The following is an 18,216-nucleotide window of genomic DNA, read 5'->3' as shown; positions in this document are numbered from 1 at the left end:
CTAGCTGCTAACCCTCTTGCTTTTCATCTGACGTAGCCATTTTGAGCCACTTTCCCTGAAAAAGTCATACAGTTTGTAATCTTTCTTCGCTTTAAAGCTTTGCTTTTCATCTGACGTAGCCATTTTCACCCAATTTTCCTGATAAAAGGCATACAATCATACATCTTTCTTCAAACTAAAGTGAAAGGCAAAATCAAAATGACTTGCGTGTATACTGTGTCTTTTGGGACCCTGCAAGAGAAGTGACTCCGCAAGGAAATTGGTTGAATAAGTGATATTGCCTTTTCTAGGAAGGAGTGGTTATGCTTCTCATTTTGTGTGTATGGAAGAAGAAGCGGCCTGCAACCTGAGGAAGCTGAGAATCTTCAGCTGCGCAATTGTAACTTTTGTCATGGAAGTCATTTCGGACCGCGAAGATACTTTTTCTGACCTGCTTCTGGTTTTCTAGTCTGATGCATCAGCACGAGGAAGAAAATGTATTGGATTTTATTCATCCCATGGTTCAAAAAAGTTCTATTTACTTGCATCAAGTTGTCAAAGACTAGTTTTGGCTGCGCCGTGACTTTTAGTATCTTTCAAAGCCGGCTAAGTCTTGTTCACCCCGGAATGCATTTGATAAGTTGTTTTGCTCGGCTGCGCGCTGCCATTCCTTTCGGACACATTGCATTTCCTCTGTGAAGCAGACTCTTCCACTTGGTTTGATTGGCATAACGCAGGTGAGGGCTGCAACAATGCAACATGCCAGCCTTTTTTTCCCCCAAGGCTTTGCAAGCGCTATGTGGTGGTGTAACCTGGTCCTATTGAGAAGAATAGATTTTGGACATGTCCTTGCACGTTGGCTGAGAAAACCATATACTGCGGGAAGTTGTACAATTGCTTTTCTGCTGCGCCCGAGACCCTAATATGCACTGAACCAGTTTCTAAACCTTGGTCTTGGTCTGCCCAGTCTTGCCGGGAAGCATTACATCAAAAGAAATGCAGGCAGTTGCCAAGACCCGGGATTGAACCAGGGACCTTTAGATCTTCAGTCTAACGCTCTCCCAACTGAGCTATTTCGGCTTAAGATGTGTGCTTTCCTCAGCAATTGTTGGCTACTATAAGTTGGTGTGACAGGAGCCTATGGAGAATTGAGATTTTTATGCCTATGCATGTTGCCGGAAAAGAGAAAAGGCAGCAAGATTCACGACTAAATTGCCAGTGAGACTAAGCCACCGTTCTGTCATGAGCAACAGACAGGTGAGAAGCCAAAGCATGGAGCATACGCTAGCCCGATTCATGAGAAAAGCAACAGCTCACAGACAGGTGGACTCTCCTTAAACCTACAACAGATGCCGAAACCCGGGATCGAACCAGGGACCTTTAGATCTTCAGTCTAACGCTCTCCCAACTGAGCTATTTTGGCACGTTCCAACGGAGCAAGCCAGCAGGTGTGTGGTGGCAAGGCGAAGGGGTCCCAGAGACCTTAAAGGAGATCTAAAGTCCCAGCCTACACTTTTATTTTCAAACATCAGCATGGTAATTGCAATAGGAACAATAAGAGCAATAGTTCCCCTTGACAAACCAATGTAAGCTTGCCTCAGTAACCTCCTTTTATGTTGTGATTGCTGTTTCTCTGCTGGCCATCTATTTCCACAATTTCCTGGATTTCCGGCATGGTGTTCAGCTTCTTCTCTGCTCTTTACTTTCATTTTCTAAGGACTGCAGCTCCCATGGTACCTTGCTGCCTGCAAGCTGTGATTCCTGTACTGACTCTGCCTCCTGAAACTCCTCCTCTCAGCAAATCTGTACGTTGGAAATCAGACTCTGTGAAATGTGTGACACAGCAAAGTCTACTCACAGGGCACTGTGAATACATTTCACTGAAATCAAAAAAGAAAATGTTGGTGGATCTTCACAAAGTCAGTTTACAATATTCAAGATTGTTCAAATTCATGCGAGTAGGCTAGAAATCAATGAAATGCAACGTGGGAAGCAATATATGGCTTTACATTTTTAAAGCTAGATAGAGGTTTTGAGGAGTCCAAATACACTGCTCTAAAGAAGCCTTAAACCAGCCGTAGTACTACCAAAGGACCAGAGTGAAGGAAAATGCTCCAAGTGTTCTCTTTTCGAAAGGAACCTTATCTAGCTGCTAACCCTCTTGCTTTTCATCTGACGTAGCCATTTTGAGCCACTTTCCCTGAAAAAGTCATACAGTTTGTAATCTTTCTTCGCTTTAAAGCTTTGCTTTTCATCTGACGTAGCCATTTTCACCCAATTTTCCTGATAAAAGGCATACAATCATACATCTTTCTTCAAACTAAAGTGAAAGGCAAAATCCAAATGACTTGCGTGTATACTGTGTCTTTTGGGACCCTGCAAGAGAAGTGACTCCGCAAGGAAATTGGTTGAATAAGTGATATTGCCTTTTCTAGGAAGGAGTGGTTATGCTTCTCATTTTGTGTGCATGGAAGAAGAAGCGGCCTGCAACCTGAGGAAGCTGAGAATCTTCAGCTGCGCAATTGTAACTTTTGTCATGGAAGTCATTTCGGACCGCGAAGATACTTTTTCTGAACTGCTTCTGGTTTCTAGTCTGATGCATCAGCACGAGGAAGAAAATGTATTGGATTTTATTCATCCCATGGTTCAAAAAAGTTCTATTTACTTGCATCAAGTTGTCAAAGACTAGTTTTGGCGGCGCCGTGACTTTTAGTATCTTTCAAAGCCGGCTAAGTCTTGTTCACCCCGGAATGCATTTGATAAGTTGTTTTGCTCGGCTGCGCGCTGCCATTCCTTTCGGACACATTGCATTTCCTCTGTGAAGCAGACTCTTCCACTTGGTTTGATTGGCATAACGCAGGTGAGGGCTGCAACAATGCAACATGCCAGCCTTTTTTTCCCCCAAGGCTTTCCAGCGCTATGTGGTGGTGTAACCTGGTCCTATTGAGAAGAATAGATTTTGGACATGTCCTTGCACGTTGGCTGAGAAAACCATATACTGCGGGAAATTGTACAATTGCTTTTCTGCTGCGCCCGATACCCTAATATGCACTGAACCAGTTTCTAAACCTTGGTCTTGGTCTGCCCAGTCTTGCTGGGAAGCGTTAAACCAAAAGAAACGCAGGCAGTTGCCGAAACCCGGGATTGAACCAGGGACCTTTAGATCTTCAGTCTAACGCTCTCCCAACTGAGCTATTTCGGCTTAAGACGTGTGCTTTCCTCAGCAATTGTTGGCTACTATAAGTTGGTGTGACAGGAGCCTATGGAGAATTGAGATTTTTATGCCTATGCATGTTGCCGGAAAAGAGAAAAGGCAGCAAGATTCACGACTAAATTGCCAGTGAGACTAAGCCACCGTTCTGTCATGAGCAACAGACAGGTGAGAAGCCAAAGCATGGAGCATACGCTAGCCCGATTCATGAGAAAAGCAACAGCTCACAGACAGGTGGACTCTCCTTAAACCTACAACAGATGCCGAAACCCGGGATCGAACCAGGGACCTTTAGATCTTCAATCTAACGCTCTCCCAACTGAGCTATTTCGGCACATTCTAAAGGAGCAAGCCAGCAGGTGTGTGGCGGCAAGGCGAAGGGGTCCCAGAGACCTTAAAGGAGATCTAAAGTCCCAGCCTACACTTTTATTTTCAAACATCAGCATGGTAATGGCAATAGGAACAATAGGAGCAATAGTTCCCCTTGACAAACCAATGTAAGCTTGCGTCAGTAACCTCCTTTTATGTTGTGATTGCTGTTTCTCTGCTGGCCATCTATTTCCACAATTTCCTGGATTTCCGGCATGGTGTTCAGCTTCTTCTCTGCTCTTTACTTTCATTTTCTAAGGACTGCAGCTCCCATGGTACCTTGCTGCCTGCAAGCTGTGATTCCTGTACTGACTCTGCCTCCTGAAACTCCTCCTCTCAGCAAATCTGTACGTTGGAAATCAGACTCTGTGAAATGTGTGACACAGCAAAGTCTACTCACAGGGCACTGTGAATACATTTCACTGAAATCAAAAAAGAAAATGTTGGTGGATCTTCACAAAGTCAGTTTACAATATTCAAGATTGTTCAAATTCATGCGAGTAGGCTAGAAATCAATGAAATGCAACGTGGGAAGCAATATATGGCTTTACATTTTTAAAGCTAGATAGAGGTTTTGAGGAGTCCAAATACACTGCTCTAAAGAAGCCTTAAACCAGCCGTAGTACTACCAAAGGACCAGAGTGAAGGAAAATGCTCCAAGTGTTCTCTTTTCGAAAGGAACCTTATCTAGCTGCTAACCCTCTTGCTTTTCATCTGACGTAGCCATTTTGAGCCACTTTCCCGGAAAAAGTCATACAGTTTGTAATCTTTCTTCGCTTTAAAGCTTTGCTTTTCATCTGACGTAGCCATTTTCACCCAATTTTCCTGATAAAAGGCATACAATCATACATCTTTCTTCAAACTAAAGTGAAAGGCAAAATCCAAATGACTTGCGTGTATACTGTGTCTTTTGGGACCCTGCAAGAGAAGTGACTCCGCAAGGAAATTGGTTGAATAAGTGATATTGCCTTTTCTAGGAAGGAGTGGTTATGCTTCTCATTTTGTGTGTATGGAAGAAGAAGCGGCCTGCAACCTGAGGAAGCTGAGAATCTTCAGCTGCGCAATTGTAGCTTTTGTCATGGAAGTCATTTCGGACCGCGAAGATACTTTTTCTGACCTGCTTCTGGTTTTCTAGTCTGATGCATCAGCACGAGGAAGAAAATGTATTGGATTTTATTCATCCCATGGTTCAAAAAAGTTCTATTTACTTGCATCAAGTTGTCAAAGACTAGTTTTGGCGGCGCCGTGACTTTTAGTATCTTTCAAAGCCGGCTAAGTCTTGTTCACCCCGGAATGCATTTGATAAGTTGTTTTGCTCGGCTGCGCGCTGCCATTCCTTTCGGACACATTGCATTTCCTCTGTGAAGCAGACTCTTCCACTTGGTTTGATTGGCATAACGCAGGTGAGGGCTGCAACAATGCAACATGCCAGCCTTTTTTTCCCCCAAGGCTTTGCAGCGCTATGTGGTGGTGTAACCTGGTCCTATTGAGAAGAATAGATTTTGGACATGTCCTTGCACGTTGGCTGAGAAAACCATATACTGCGGGAAGTTGTACAATTGCTTTTCTGCTGCGCCCGAGACCCTAATATGCACTGAACCAGTTTCTAAACCTTGGTCTTGGTCTGCCCAGTCTTGCCGGGAAGCGTTACACCAAAAGAAACGGAGGCAGTTGCCGAAACCCGGGATTGAACCAGGGACCTTTAGATCTTCAGTCTAACGCTCTCCCAACTGAGCTATTTCAGCTTAAGACATGTGCTTTCCTCAGCAATTGTTGGCTACTATAAGTTGGTGTGACAGGAGCCTATGGAGAATTGAGATTTTTATGCCTATGCATGTTGCCGGAAAAGAGAAAAGGCAGCAAGATTCACGACTAAATTGCTAGTGAGACTAAGCCACCGTTCTGTCATGAGCAACAGACAGGTGAGAAGCCAAAGCATGGAGCATACTCTAGCCCGATTCATGAGAAAAGCAACAGCTCACAGACAGGTGGACTCTCCTTAAACCTACAACAGATGCCGAAACCCGGGATCGAACCAGGGACCTTTAGATCTTCAGTCTAACGCTCTCCCAACTGAGCTATTTCGGCACGTTCCAAAGGAGCAAGCCAGCAGGTGTGTGGCGGCAAGGCGAAGGGGTCCCAGAGACCTTAAAGGAGATCTAAAGTCCCAGCCTACACTTTTATTTTCAAACATCAGCATGGTAATTGCAATAGGAACAATAGGAGCAATAGTTCCCCTTGACAAACCAATGTAAGCTTGCCTCAGTAACCTCCTTTTATGTTGTGATTGCTGTTTCTCTGCTGGCCATCTATTTCCACAATTTCCTGGATTTCCGGCATGGTGTTCAGCTTCTTCTCTGCTCTTTACTTTCATTTTCTAAGGACTGCAGCTCCCATGGTACCTTGCTTCCTGCAAGCTGTGATTCCTGTACTGACTCTGCCTCCTGAAACTCCTCCTCTCAGCAAATCTGTACGTTGGAATTCAGACTCTGTGAAATGTGTGACACAGCAAAGTCTACTCACAGGGCACTGTGAATACATTTCACTGAAATCAAAAAAGAAAATGTTGGTGGATCTTCTCAAAGTCAGTTTACAATATTCAAGATTGTTCAAATTCATGCGAGTAGGCTAGAAATCAATGAAATGCAACGTGGGAAGCAATATATGGCTTTACATTTTTAAAGCTAGATAGAGGTTTTGAGGAGTCCAAATACACTGCTCTAAAGAAGCCTTAAACCAGCCGTAGTACTACCAAAGGACCAGAGTGAAGGAAAATGCTCCAAGTGTTCTCTTTTCGAAAGGAACCTTATCTAGCTGCTAACCCTCTTGCTTTTCATCTGACGTAGCCATTTTGAGCCACTTTCCCTGAAAAAGTCATACAGTTTGTAATCTTTCTTCGCTTTAAAGCTTTGCTTTTCATCTGACGTAGCCATTTTCACCCAATTTTCCTGATAAAAGGAATACAATCATACATCTTTCTTCAAACTAAAGTGAAAGGCAAAATCCAAATGACTTGCGTGTATACTGTGTCTTTTGGGACCCTGCAAGAGAAGTGACTCCGCAAGGAAATTGGTTGAATAAGTGATATTGCCTTTTCTAGGAAGGAGTGGTTATGCTTCTCATTTTGTGTGTATGGAAGAAGAAGCGGCCTGCAACCTGAGGAAGCTGAGAATCTTCAGCTGCGCAATTGTAACTTTTGTCATGGAAGTCATTTCGGACCGCGAAGATACTTTTTCTGACCTGCTTCTGGTTTTCTAGTCTGATGCATCAGCACGAGGAAGAAAATGTATTGGATTTTATTCATCCCATGGTTCAAAAAAGTTCTATTTACTTGCATCAAGTTGTCAAAGACTAGTTTTGGCTGCGCCGTGACTTTTAGTATCTTTCAAAGCCGGCTAAGTCTTGTTCACCCCGGAATGCATTTGATAAGTTGTTTTGCTCGGCTGCGCGCTGCCATTCCTTTCGGACACATTGCATTTCCTCTGTGAAGCAGACTCTTCCACTTGGTTTGATTGGCATAATGCAGGTGAGGGCTGCAACAATGCAACATGCCAGCCTTTTTTTCCCCCAAGGCTTTGCAAGCGCTATGTGGTGGTGTAACCTGGTCCTATTGAGAAGAATAGATTTTGGACATGTCCTTGCACGTTGGCTGAGAAAACCATATACTGCGGGAAGTTGTACAATTGCTTTTCTGCTGCGCCCGAGACCCTAATATGCACTGAACCAGTTTCTAAACCTTGGTCTTGGTCTGCCCAGTCTTGCCGGGAAGCATTACATCAAAAGAAATGCAGGCAGTTGCCAAGACCCGGGATTGAACCAGGGACCTTTAGATCTTCAGTCTAACGCTCTCCCAACTGAGCTATTTCGGTTTAAGATGTGTGCTTTCCTCAGCAATTGTTGGCTACTATAAGTTGGTGTGACAGGAGCCTATGGAGAATTGAGATTTTTATGCCTATGCATGTTGCCGGAAAAGAGAAAAGGCAGCAAGATTCATGACTAAATTGCCAGTGAGACTAAGCCACCGTTCTGTCATGAGCAACAGACAGGTGAGAAGCCAAAGCATGGAGCATACGCTAGCCCAATTCATGAGAAAAGCAACAGCTCACAGACAGGTGGACTCTCCTTAAACCTACAACAGATGCCGAAACCCGAGATTGAACCAGGGACCTTTAGATCTTCAGTCTAACACTCTCCCAACTGAGCTATTTCGGCACATTCCAAAGGAGCAAACCAGCAGGTGTGTGGCGGCAAGGCGAAGGGGTCCCAGAGACCTTAAAGGAGATCTAAAGTCCCAGCCTACACTTTTATTTTCAAACATCAGCATGGTAATGGCAATAGGAACAATAGGAGCAATAGTTCCCCTTGACAAACCAATGTAAGCTTGCCTCAGTAACCTCCTTTTATGTTGTGATTGCTGTTTCTCTGCTGGCCATCTATTTCCACAATTTCCTGGATTTTCGGCATGGTGTTCAGCTTCTTCTCTGCTCTTTACTTTCATTTTCTAAGGACTGCAGCTCCCATGGTACCTTGCTGCCTGCAAGCTGTGATTCCTGTACTGACTCTGCCTCCTGAAACTCCTCCTCTCAGCAAATCTGTACGTTGGAAATCAGACTCTGTGAAATGTGTGACACAGCAAAGTCTACTCACAGGGCACTGTGAATACATTTCACTGAAATCAAAAAAGAAAATGTTGGTGGATCTTCACAAAGTCAGTTTACAATATTCAAGATTGTTCAAATTCATGCGAGTAGGCTAGAAATCAATGAAATGCAATGTGGGAAGCAATATATGGCTTTACATTTTTAAAGCTAGATAGAGGTTTTGAGGAGTCCAAATACACTGCTCTAAAGAAGCCTTAAACCAGCCGTAGTACTACCAAAGGACCAGAGTGAAGGAAAATGCTCCAAGTGTTCTCTTTTCAAAAGGAACCTTATCTAGCTGCTAACCCTCTTGCTTTTCATCTGACGTAGCCATTTTGAGCCACTTTCCCTGAAAAAGTCATACAGTTTGTAATCTTTCTTCGCTTTAAAGCTTTGCTTTTCATCTGACGTAGCCATTTTCACCCAATTTTCCTGATAAAAGGCATACAATCATACATCTTTCTTCAAACTAAAGTGAAAGGCAAAATCAAAATGACTTGCGTGTATACTGTGTCTTTTGGGACCCTGCAAGAGAAGTGACTCCGCAAGGAAATTGGTTGAATAAGTGATATTGCTTTTTCTAGGAAGGAGTGGTTATGCTTCTCATTTTGTGTGTATGGAAGAAGAAGCGGCCTGCAACATGAGGAAGCTGAGAATCTTCAGCTGCGCAATTGTAGCTTTTGTCATGGAAGTCATTTCGGACCGCGAAGATACTTTTTCTGACCTGCTTCTGGTTTCTAGTCTGATGCATCAGCACGAGGAAGAAAATGTATTGGATTTTATTCATCCCATGGTTCAAAAAAGTTCTATTTACTTGCATCAAGTTGTCAAAGACTAGTTTTGGCTGCGCCGTGACTTTTAGTATCTTTCAAAGCCGGCTAAGTCTTGTTCACCCCGGAATGCATTTGATAAGTTGTTTTGCTCGGCTGCGCACTGCCATTCCTTTCGGACACATTGCATTTCCTCTGTGAAGCAGACTCTTCCAATTGGTTAGATTGGCATAACGCAGGTGAGGGCTGCAACAATGCAACATGCCAGCCTTTTTTTCCCCCAAGGCTTTGCAGCGCTATGTGGTGGTGTAACCTGGTCCTATTGAGAAGAATAGATTTTGAACATGTCCTTGCACGTTGGCTGAGAAAACCATATACTGCGCGAAGTTGTACAATTGCTTTTCTGCTGCGCCCGAGACCCTAATATGCACTGAACCAGTTTCTAAACCTTGGTCTTGGTCTGCCCAGTCTTGCCGGGAAGCGTTACACCAAAAGAAACGCAGGCAGTTGCCGAAACCCGGGATTGAACCAGGGACCTTTAGATCTTCAGTCTAACGCTCTCCCAACTGAGCTATTTCGGCTTAAGATGTGTGCTTTCCTCAGCAATTGTTGGCTACTATAAGTTGGTGTGACAGGAGCCTATGGAGAATTGAGATTTTTATGCCTATGCATGTTGCCGGAAAAGAGAAAAGGCAGCAAGATTCACGACTAAATTGCCAGTGAGACTAAGCCACCGTTCTGTCATGAGCAACAGACAGGTGAGAAGCCAAAGCATGGAGCATACGCTAGCCCGATTCATGAGAAAAGCAACAGCTCACAGACATGTGGACTCTCCTTACACCTACAACAGATGCTGAAACCCGGGATCGAACCAGGGACCTTTAGATCTTCAGTCTAACGCTCTCCCAACTGAGCTATTTCAGCACATTCCAAAGGAGCAAGCCAGCAGGTGTGTGGTGGCAAGGCGAAGGGGTCCCAGAGACCTTAAAGGAGATCTAAAGTCCCAGCCTACACTTTTATTTTCAAACATCAGCATGGTAATGGCAATAGGAACAATAGGAGCAATAGTTCCCCTTGACAAACCAATGTAAGCTTGCCTCAGTAACCTCCTTTTATGTTGTGATTGCTGTTTCTCTGCTGGCCATCTATTTCCACAATTTCCTGGATTTCCGGCATGGTGTTCAGCTTCTTCTCTGCTCTTTACTTTCATTTCCTAAGGACTGCAGCTCCCATGGTACCTTGCTGCCTGCAAGCTGTGATTCCTGTACTGACTCTGCCTCCTGAAACTCCTCCTCTCAGCAAATCTGTACGTTGGAAATCAGACTCTGTGAAATGTGTGACACAGCAAAGTCTACTCACAGGGAACTGTGAATACATTTCACTGAAATCAAAAAAGAAAATGTTGGTGGATCTTCACAAAGTCAGTTTACAATATTCAAGATTGTTCAAATTCATGCGAGTAGGCTAGAAATCAATGAAATGCAACGTGGGAAGCAATATATGGCTTTACATTTTTAAAGCTAGATAGAGGTTTTGAGGAGTCCAAATACACTGCTCTAAAGAAGCCTTAAACCAGCCGTAGTACTACCAAAGGACCAGAGTGAAGGAAAATGCTCCAAGTGTTCTCTTTTCGAAAGGAACCTTATCTAGCTGTTAACCCTCTTGCTTTTCATCTGACGTAGCCATTTTGAGCCACTTTCCCTGAAAAAGTCATACAGTTTGTAATCTTTCTTCGCTTTAAAGCTTTGCTTTTCATCTGACGTAGCCATTTTCACCCAATTTTCCTGATAAAAGGCATACAATCATACATCTTTCTTCAAACTAAAGTGAAAGGCAAAATCAAAATGACTTGCGTGTATACTGTGTCTTTTGGGACCCTGCAAGAGAAGTGACTCCGCAAGGAAATTGGTTGAATAAGTGATATTGCCTTTTCTAGGAAGGAGTGGTTATGCTTCTCATTTTGTGTGCATGGAAGAAGAAGCGGCCTGCAACCTGAGGAAGCTGAGAATCTTCAGCTGCGCAATTGTAACTTTTGTCATGGAAGTCATTTCGGACCGCGAAGATACTTTTTCTGACCTGCTTCTGGTTTCTAGTCTGATGCATCAGCACGAGGAAGAAAATGTATTGGATTTTATTCATCCCATGGTTCAAAAAAGTTCTATTTACTTGCATCAAGTTGTCAAAGACTAGTTTTGGCGGCGCCGTGACTTTTAGTATCTTTCAAAGCCGGCTAAGTCTTGTTCACCCCGGAATGCATTTGACAAGTTGTTTTGCTCGGCTGCGCGCTGCCATTCCTTTCGGACACATTGCATTTCCTCTGTGAAGCAGACTCTTCCACTTGGTTTGATTGGCATAACGCAGGTGAGGGCTGCAACAATGCAACATGTCAGCCTTTTTTTCCCCCAAGGCTTTCCAGCGCTATGTGGTGGTGTTACCTGGTCCTATTGAGAAGAATAGATTTTGGACATGTCCTTGCACGTTGGCTGAGAAAACCATATACTGCGGAAAGTTGTACAATTGCTTTTCTGCTGCGCCCGACACCCTAATATGCACTGAACCAGTTTCTAAACCTTGGTCTTGGTCTGCCCAGTCTTGCCGGGAAGCGATACACCAAAAGAAATGCAGGCAGTTGCCGAAACCCGGGATTGAACCAGGGACCTTTAGATCTTCAGTCTAACGCTCTCCCAACTGAGCTATTTCGGCTTAAGACGTGTGCTTTCCTCAGCAATTGTTGGCTACTATAAGTTGGTGTGTCAGGAGCCTATGGAGAATTGAGATTTTTATGCCTATGCATGTTGCCGGAAAAGAGAAAAGGCAGCAAGATTCACGACTAAATTGCCAGTGAGACTAAGCCACCGTTCTGTCATGAGCAACAGACAGGTGAGAAGCCAAAGCATGGAGCATACGCTAGCCCGATTCATGAGAAAAGCAACAGCTCACAGACACGTGGACTCTCCTTACACCTACAACAGATGCCGAAACCCGGGATCGAACCAGGGACCTTTAGATCTTCAGTCTAATGCTCTCCCAACTGAGCTATTTCGGCACATTCCAAAGGAGCAAGCCAGCAGGTGTGTGGTGGCAAGGCGAAGGGGTCCCAGAGACCTTAAAGGAGATCTAAAGTCCCAGCCTACACTTTTATTTTCAAACATCAGCATGGTAATGGCAATAGGAACAATAGGAGCAATAGTTCCCCTTGACAAACCAATGTAAGCTTGCCTCAGTAACCTCCTTTTATGTTGTGATTGCTGTTTCTCTGCTGGCCATCTATTTCCACAATTTCCTGGATTTCCGGCATGGTGTTCAGCTTCTTCTCTGCTCTTTACTTTCATTTCCTAAGGACTGCAGCTCCCATGGTACCTTGCTGCCTGCAAGCTGTGATTCCTGTACTGACTCTGCCTCCTGAAACTCCTCCTCTCAGCAAATCTGTACGTTGGAAATCAGACTCTGTGAAATGTGTGACACAGCAAAGTCTACTCACAGGGAACTGTGAATACATTTCACTGAAATCAAAAAAGAAAATGTTGGTGGATCTTCACAAAGTCAGTTTACAATATTCAAGATTGTTCAAATTCATGCGAGTAGGCTAGAAATCAATGAAATGCAACGTGGGAAGCAATATATGGCTTTACATTTTTAAAGCTAGATAGAGGTTTTGAGGAGTCCAAATACACTGCTCTAAAGAAGCCTTAAACCAGCCGTAGTACTACCAAAGGACCAGAGTGAAGGAAAATGCTCCAAGTGTTCTCTTTTCAAAAGGAACCTTATCTAGCTGCTAACCCTCTTGCTTTTCATCTGACGTAGCCATTTTGAGCCACTTTCCCTGAAAAAGTCATACAGTTTGTAATCTTTCTTCGCTTTAAAGCTTTGCTTTTCATCTGACGTAGCCATTTTCACCCAATTTTCCTGATAAAAGGCATACAATCATACATCTTTCTTCAAACTAAAGTGAAAGGCAAAATCAAAATGACTTGCGTGTATACTGTGTCTTTTGGGACCCTGCAAGAGAAGTGACTCCGCAAGGAAATTGGTTGAATAAGTGATATTGCTTTTTCTAGGAAGGAGTGGTTATGCTTCTCATTTTGTGTGTATGGAAGAAAAAGCGGCCTGCAACCTGAGGAAGCTGAGAATCTTCAGCTGCGCAATTGTAGCTTTTGTCATGGAAGTCATTTCGGACCGCGAAGATACTTTTTCTGACCTGCTTCTGGTTTTCTAGTCTGATGCATCAGCACGAGGAAGAAAATGTATTGGATTTTATTCATCCCATGGTTCAAAAAAGTTCTATTTACTTGCATCAAGTTGTCAAAGACTAGTTTTGGCGGCGCCGTGACTTTTAGTATCTTTCAAAGCCGGCTAAGTCTTGTTCACCCCGGAATGCATTTGATAAGTTGTTTTGCTCGGCTGCGCGCTGCCATTCCTTTCGGACACATTGCATTTCCTCTGTGAAGCAGACTCTTCCACTTGGTTTGATTGGCATAACGCAGGTGAGGGCTGCAACAATGCAACATGCCAGCCTTTTTTTCCCCCAAGGCTTTGCAGCGCTATGTGGTGGTGTAACCTGGTCCTATTGAGAAGAATAGATTTTGGACATGTCCTTGCACGTTGGCTGAGAAAACCATATACTGCGCGAAGTTGTACAATTGCTTTTCTGCTGCGCCCGAGACCCTAATATGCACTGAACCAGTTTCTAAACCTTGGACTTGGTCTGCCCAGTCTTGCCAGGAAGCGTTACACCAAAAGAAACGCAGGCAGTTGCCGAAACCCGGGATTGAACCAGGGACCTTTAGATCTTCAGTCTAACGCTCTGCCAACTGAGCTATTTCGGCTTAAGATGTGTGCTTTCCTCAGCAATTGTTGGCTACTATAAGTTGGTGTGACAGGAGCCTATGGAGAATTGAGATTTTTATGCCTATGCATGTTGCCGGAAAAGAGAAAAGGCAGCAAGATTCATGACTAAATTGCCAGTGAGACTAAGCCACCGTTCTGTCATGAGCAACAGACAGGTGAGAAGCCAAAGCATGGAGCATACGCTAGCCCGATTCATGAGAAAAGCAACAGCTCACAGACAGGTGGACTCTCCTTAAACCTACAACAGATGCCGAAACCCGGGATTGAACCAGGAACCTTTAGATCTTCAGTCTAACGCACTCCCAACTGAGCTATTTCGGCACATTCCAAAGGAGCAAACCAGCAGGTGTGTGGCGGCAAGGCGAAGGGGTCCCAGAGACCTTAAAGGAGATCTAAAGTCCCAGCCTACACTTTTATTTTCAAACATCAGCATGGTAATGGCAATAGGAACAATAGGAGCAATAGTTCCCCTTGACAAACCAATGTAAGCTTGCCTCAGTAACCTCCTTTTATGTTGTGATTGCTGTTTCTCTGCTGGCCATCTATTTCCACAATTTCCTGGATTTTCGGCATGGTGTTCAGCTTCTTCTCTGCTCTTTACTTTCATTTTCTAAGGACTGCAGCTCCCATGGTACCTTGCTGCCTGCAAGCTGTGATTCCTGTACTGACTCTGCCTCCTGAAACTCCTCCTCTCAGCAAATCTGTACGTTGGAAATCAGACTCTGTGAAATGTGTGACACAGCAAAGTCTACTCACAGGGCACTGTGAATACATTTCACTGAAATCAAAAAAGAAAATGTTGGTGGATCTTCACAAAGTCAGTTTACAATATTCAAGATTGTTCAAATTCATGCGAGTAGGCTAGAAATCAATGAAATGCAATGTGGGAAGCAATATATGGCTTTACATTTTTAAAGCTAGATAGAGGTTTTGAGGAGTCCAAATACACTGCTCTAAAGAAGCCTTAAACCAGCCGTAGTACTACCAAAGGACCAGAGTGAAGGAAAATGCTCCAAGTGTTCTCTTTTCAAAAGGAACCTTATCTAGCTGCTAACCCTCTTGCTTTTCATCTGACGTAGCCATTTTGAGCCACTTTCCCTGAAAAAGTCATACAGTTTGTAATCTTTCTTCGCTTTAAAGCTTTGCTTTTCATCTGACGTAGCCATTTTCACCCAATTTTCCTGATAAAAGGCATACAATCATACATCTTTCTTCAAACTAAAGTGAAAGGCAAAATCCAAATGACTTGCGTGTATACTGTGTCTTTTGGGACCCTGCAAGAGAAGTGACTCCGCAAGGAAATTGGTTGAATAAGTGATATTGCCTTTTCTAGGAAGGAGTGGTTATGCTTCTCATTTTGTGTGTATGGAAGAAGAAGCGGCCTGCAACATGAGGAAGCTGAGAATCTTCAGCTGCGCAATTGTAGCTTTTGTCATGGAAGTCATTTCGGACCGCGAAGATACTTTTTCTGACCTGCTTCTGGTTTCTAGTCTGATGCATTAGCACGAGGAAGAAAATGTATTGGATTTTATTCATCCCATGGTTCAAAAAAGTTCTATTTACTTGCATCAAGTTGTCAAAGACTAGTTTTGGCGGCGCCGTGACTTTTAGTATCTTTCAAAGCCGGCTAAGTCTTGTTCACCCCGGAATGCATTTGATAAGTTGTTTTGCTCGGCTGCGCACTGCCATTCCTTTCGGACACATTGCATTTCCTCTGTGAAGCAGACTCTTCCAATTGGTTAGATTGGCATAACGCAGGTGAGGGCTGCAACAATGCAACATGCCAGCCTTTTTTTCCCCCATGGCTTTGCAGCGCTATGTGGTGGTGTAACCTGGTCCTATTGAGAAGAATAGATTTTGGACATGTCCTTGCACGTTGGCTGAGAAAACCATATACTGCGCGAAGTTGTACAATTGCTTTTCTGCTGCGCCCGAGACCCTAATATGCACTGAACCAGTTTCTAAACCTTGGTCTTGGTCTGCCCAGTCTTGCCGGGAAGCGTTACACCAAAAGAAACGCAGGCAGTTGCCGAAACCCGGGATTGAACCAGGGACCTTTAGATCTTCAGTCTAACGCTCTCCCAACTGAGCTATTTCGGCTTAAGATGTCTGCTTTCTTCAGCAATTGTTGGCTACTATAAGTTGGTGTGACAGGAGCCTATGGAGAATTGAGATTTTTATGCCTATGCATGTTGCCGGAAAAGAGAAAAGGCAGCAAGATTCATGACTAAATTGCCAGTGAGACTAAGCCAGCGTTCTGTCATGAGCAACAGACAGGTGAGAAGCCAAAGCATGGAGCATACGCTAGCCCGATTCATGAGAAAAGCAACAGCTCACAGACAGGTGGACTCTCCTTAAACCTACAACAGATGCCGAAACCCGGGATCGAACCAGGGACTTTTAGATCTTCAGTCTAACGCTCTCCCAACTGAGCTATTTCGGCACATTCCAAAGGAGCAAACCAGCAGGTGTGTGGCGGCAAGGCGAAGGGGTCCCAGAGACCTTAAAGGAGATCTAAAGTCCCAGCCTACACTTTTATTTTCAAACATCAGCATGGTAATGGCAATAGGAACAATAGGAGCAATAGTTCCCCTTGACAAACCAATGTAAGCTTGCCTCAGTAACCTCCTTTTATGTTGTGATTGCTGTTTCTCTGCTGGCCATCTATTTCCACAATTTCCTGGATTTCCGGCATGGTGTTCAGCTTCTTCTCTGCTCTTTACTTTCATTTCCTAAGGACTGCAGCTCCCATGGTACCTTGCTGCCTGCAAGCTGTGATTCCTGTACTGACTCTGCCTCCTGAAACTCCTCCTCTCAGCAAATCTGTACGTTGGAAATCAGACTCTGTGAAATGTGTGACACAGCAAAGTCTACTCACAGGGAACTGTGAATACATTTCACTGAAATCAAAAAAGAAAATGTTGGTGGATCTTCACAAAGTCAGTTTACAATATTCAAGATTGTTCAAATTCATGCGAGTAGGCTAGAAATCAATGAAATGCAACGTGGGAAGCAATATATGGCTTTACATTTTTAAAGCTAGATAGAGGTTTTGAGGAGTCCAAATACACTGCTCTAAAGAAGCCTTAAACCAGCCGTAGTACTACCAAAGGACCAGAGTGAAGGAAAATGCTCCAAGTGTTCTCTTTTCGAAAGGAACCTTATCTAGCTGTTAACCCTCTTGCTTTTCATCTGACGTAGCCATTTTGAGCCACTTTCCCTGAAAAAGTCATACAGTTTGTAATCTTTCTTCGCTTTAAAGCTTTGCTTTTCATCTGACGTAGCCATTTTCACCCAATTTTCCTGATAAAAGGCATACAATCATACATCTTTCTTCAAACTAAAGTGAAAGGCAAAATCAAAATGACTTGCGTGTATACTGTGTCTTTTGGGACCCTGCAAGAGAAGTGACTCCGCAAGGAAATTGGTTGAATAAGTGATATTGCCTTTTCTAGGAAGGAGTGGTTATGCTTCTCATTTTGTGTGCATGGAAGAAGAAGCGGCCTGCAACCTGAGGAAGCTGAGAATCTTCAGCTGCGCAATTGTAACTTTTGTCATGGAAGTCATTTCGGACCGCGAAGATACTTTTTCTGACCTGCTTCTGGTTTCTAGTCTGATGCATCAGCACGAGGAAGAAAATGTATTGGATTTTATTCATCCCATGGTTCAAAAAAGTTCTATTTACTTGCATCAAGTTGTCAAAGACTAGTTTTGGCGGCGCCGTGACTTTTAGTATCTTTCAAAGCCGGCTAAGTCTTGTTCACCCCGGAATGCATTTGACAAGTTGTTTTGCTCGGCTGCGCGCTGCCATTCCTTTCGGACACATTGCATTTCCTCTGTGAAGCAGACTCTTCCACTTGGTTTGATTGGCATAACGCAGGTGAGGGCTGCAACAATGCAACATGTCAGCCTTTTTTTCCCCCAAGGCTTTCCAGCGCTATGTGGTGGTGTTACCTGGTCCTATTGAGAAGAATAGATTTTGGACATGTCCTTGCACGTTGGCTGAGAAAACCATATACTGCGGAAAGTTGTACAATTGCTTTTCTGCTGCGCCCGACACCCTAATATGCACTGAACCAGTTTCTAAACCTTGGTCTTGGTCTGCCCAGTCTTGCCGGGAAGCGATACACCAAAAGAAATGCAGGCAGTTGCCGAAACCCGGGATTGAACCAGGGACCTTTAGATCTTCAGTCTAACGCTCTCCCAACTGAGCTATTTCGGCTTAAGACGTGTGCTTTCCTCAGCAATTGTTGGCTACTATAAGTTGGTGTGTCAGGAGCCTATGGAGAATTGAGATTTTTATGCCTATGCATGTTGCCGGAAAAGAGAAAAGGCAGCAAGATTCACGACTAAATTGCCAGTGAGACTAAGCCACCGTTCTGTCATGAGCAACAGACAG

At 44.0% G+C, this 18,216-nt stretch overlaps 11 non-coding genes across 11 annotated transcripts; all 11 read right to left on the bottom strand.

The window, feature by feature from the left end:
• Positions 1-1,329: 1,329 nt before the first annotated feature.
• On the bottom strand, positions 1,330-1,402 carry TRNAF-GAA (transfer RNA phenylalanine (anticodon GAA)). Its single transcript has one exon. It is a non-coding gene; the product is annotated as a tRNA-Phe (tRNA).
• A 1,706-nt stretch (positions 1,403-3,108) lies between these two features.
• On the bottom strand, positions 3,109-3,181 carry TRNAF-GAA (transfer RNA phenylalanine (anticodon GAA)). Its single transcript has one exon. It is a non-coding gene; the product is annotated as a tRNA-Phe (tRNA).
• A 270-nt stretch (positions 3,182-3,451) lies between these two features.
• On the bottom strand, positions 3,452-3,524 carry TRNAF-GAA (transfer RNA phenylalanine (anticodon GAA)). The gene has a single exon. It is a non-coding gene; the product is annotated as a tRNA-Phe (tRNA).
• A 2,050-nt stretch (positions 3,525-5,574) lies between these two features.
• Positions 5,575-5,647, bottom strand: TRNAF-GAA (transfer RNA phenylalanine (anticodon GAA)). Its single transcript has one exon. It is a non-coding gene; the product is annotated as a tRNA-Phe (tRNA).
• Positions 5,648-9,477: 3,830 nt separating this feature from the next.
• Positions 9,478-9,550, bottom strand: TRNAF-GAA (transfer RNA phenylalanine (anticodon GAA)). The gene has a single exon. It is a non-coding gene; the product is annotated as a tRNA-Phe (tRNA).
• Positions 9,551-9,820: 270 nt separating this feature from the next.
• TRNAF-GAA (transfer RNA phenylalanine (anticodon GAA)) lies at positions 9,821-9,893 on the bottom strand. The gene has a single exon. It is a non-coding gene; the product is annotated as a tRNA-Phe (tRNA).
• A 1,706-nt stretch (positions 9,894-11,599) lies between these two features.
• On the bottom strand, positions 11,600-11,672 carry TRNAF-GAA (transfer RNA phenylalanine (anticodon GAA)). The gene has a single exon. It is a non-coding gene; the product is annotated as a tRNA-Phe (tRNA).
• A 270-nt stretch (positions 11,673-11,942) lies between these two features.
• On the bottom strand, positions 11,943-12,015 carry TRNAF-GAA (transfer RNA phenylalanine (anticodon GAA)). Its single transcript has one exon. It is a non-coding gene; the product is annotated as a tRNA-Phe (tRNA).
• A 1,707-nt stretch (positions 12,016-13,722) lies between these two features.
• TRNAF-GAA (transfer RNA phenylalanine (anticodon GAA)) lies at positions 13,723-13,795 on the bottom strand. Its single transcript has one exon. It is a non-coding gene; the product is annotated as a tRNA-Phe (tRNA).
• A 2,049-nt stretch (positions 13,796-15,844) lies between these two features.
• TRNAF-GAA (transfer RNA phenylalanine (anticodon GAA)) lies at positions 15,845-15,917 on the bottom strand. Its single transcript has one exon. It is a non-coding gene; the product is annotated as a tRNA-Phe (tRNA).
• Positions 15,918-17,966: 2,049 nt separating this feature from the next.
• TRNAF-GAA (transfer RNA phenylalanine (anticodon GAA)) lies at positions 17,967-18,039 on the bottom strand. Its single transcript has one exon. It is a non-coding gene; the product is annotated as a tRNA-Phe (tRNA).
• Between the last annotated feature and the right edge of the window lie 177 nt (positions 18,040-18,216).

Source organism: Staurois parvus, unplaced genomic scaffold (genome assembly GCF_062004578.1).
Source record: "Staurois parvus isolate SC_StPar_1 unplaced genomic scaffold, SC_StPar_1.0 ptg000126l, whole genome shotgun sequence".
NCBI classification, from domain to species: domain Eukaryota; kingdom Metazoa; phylum Chordata; class Amphibia; order Anura; family Ranidae; genus Staurois; species Staurois parvus.
The sequence above is the reverse complement of the archived record's forward strand: the minus strand, read 5'-3'. Positions and strand labels throughout refer to the sequence as shown.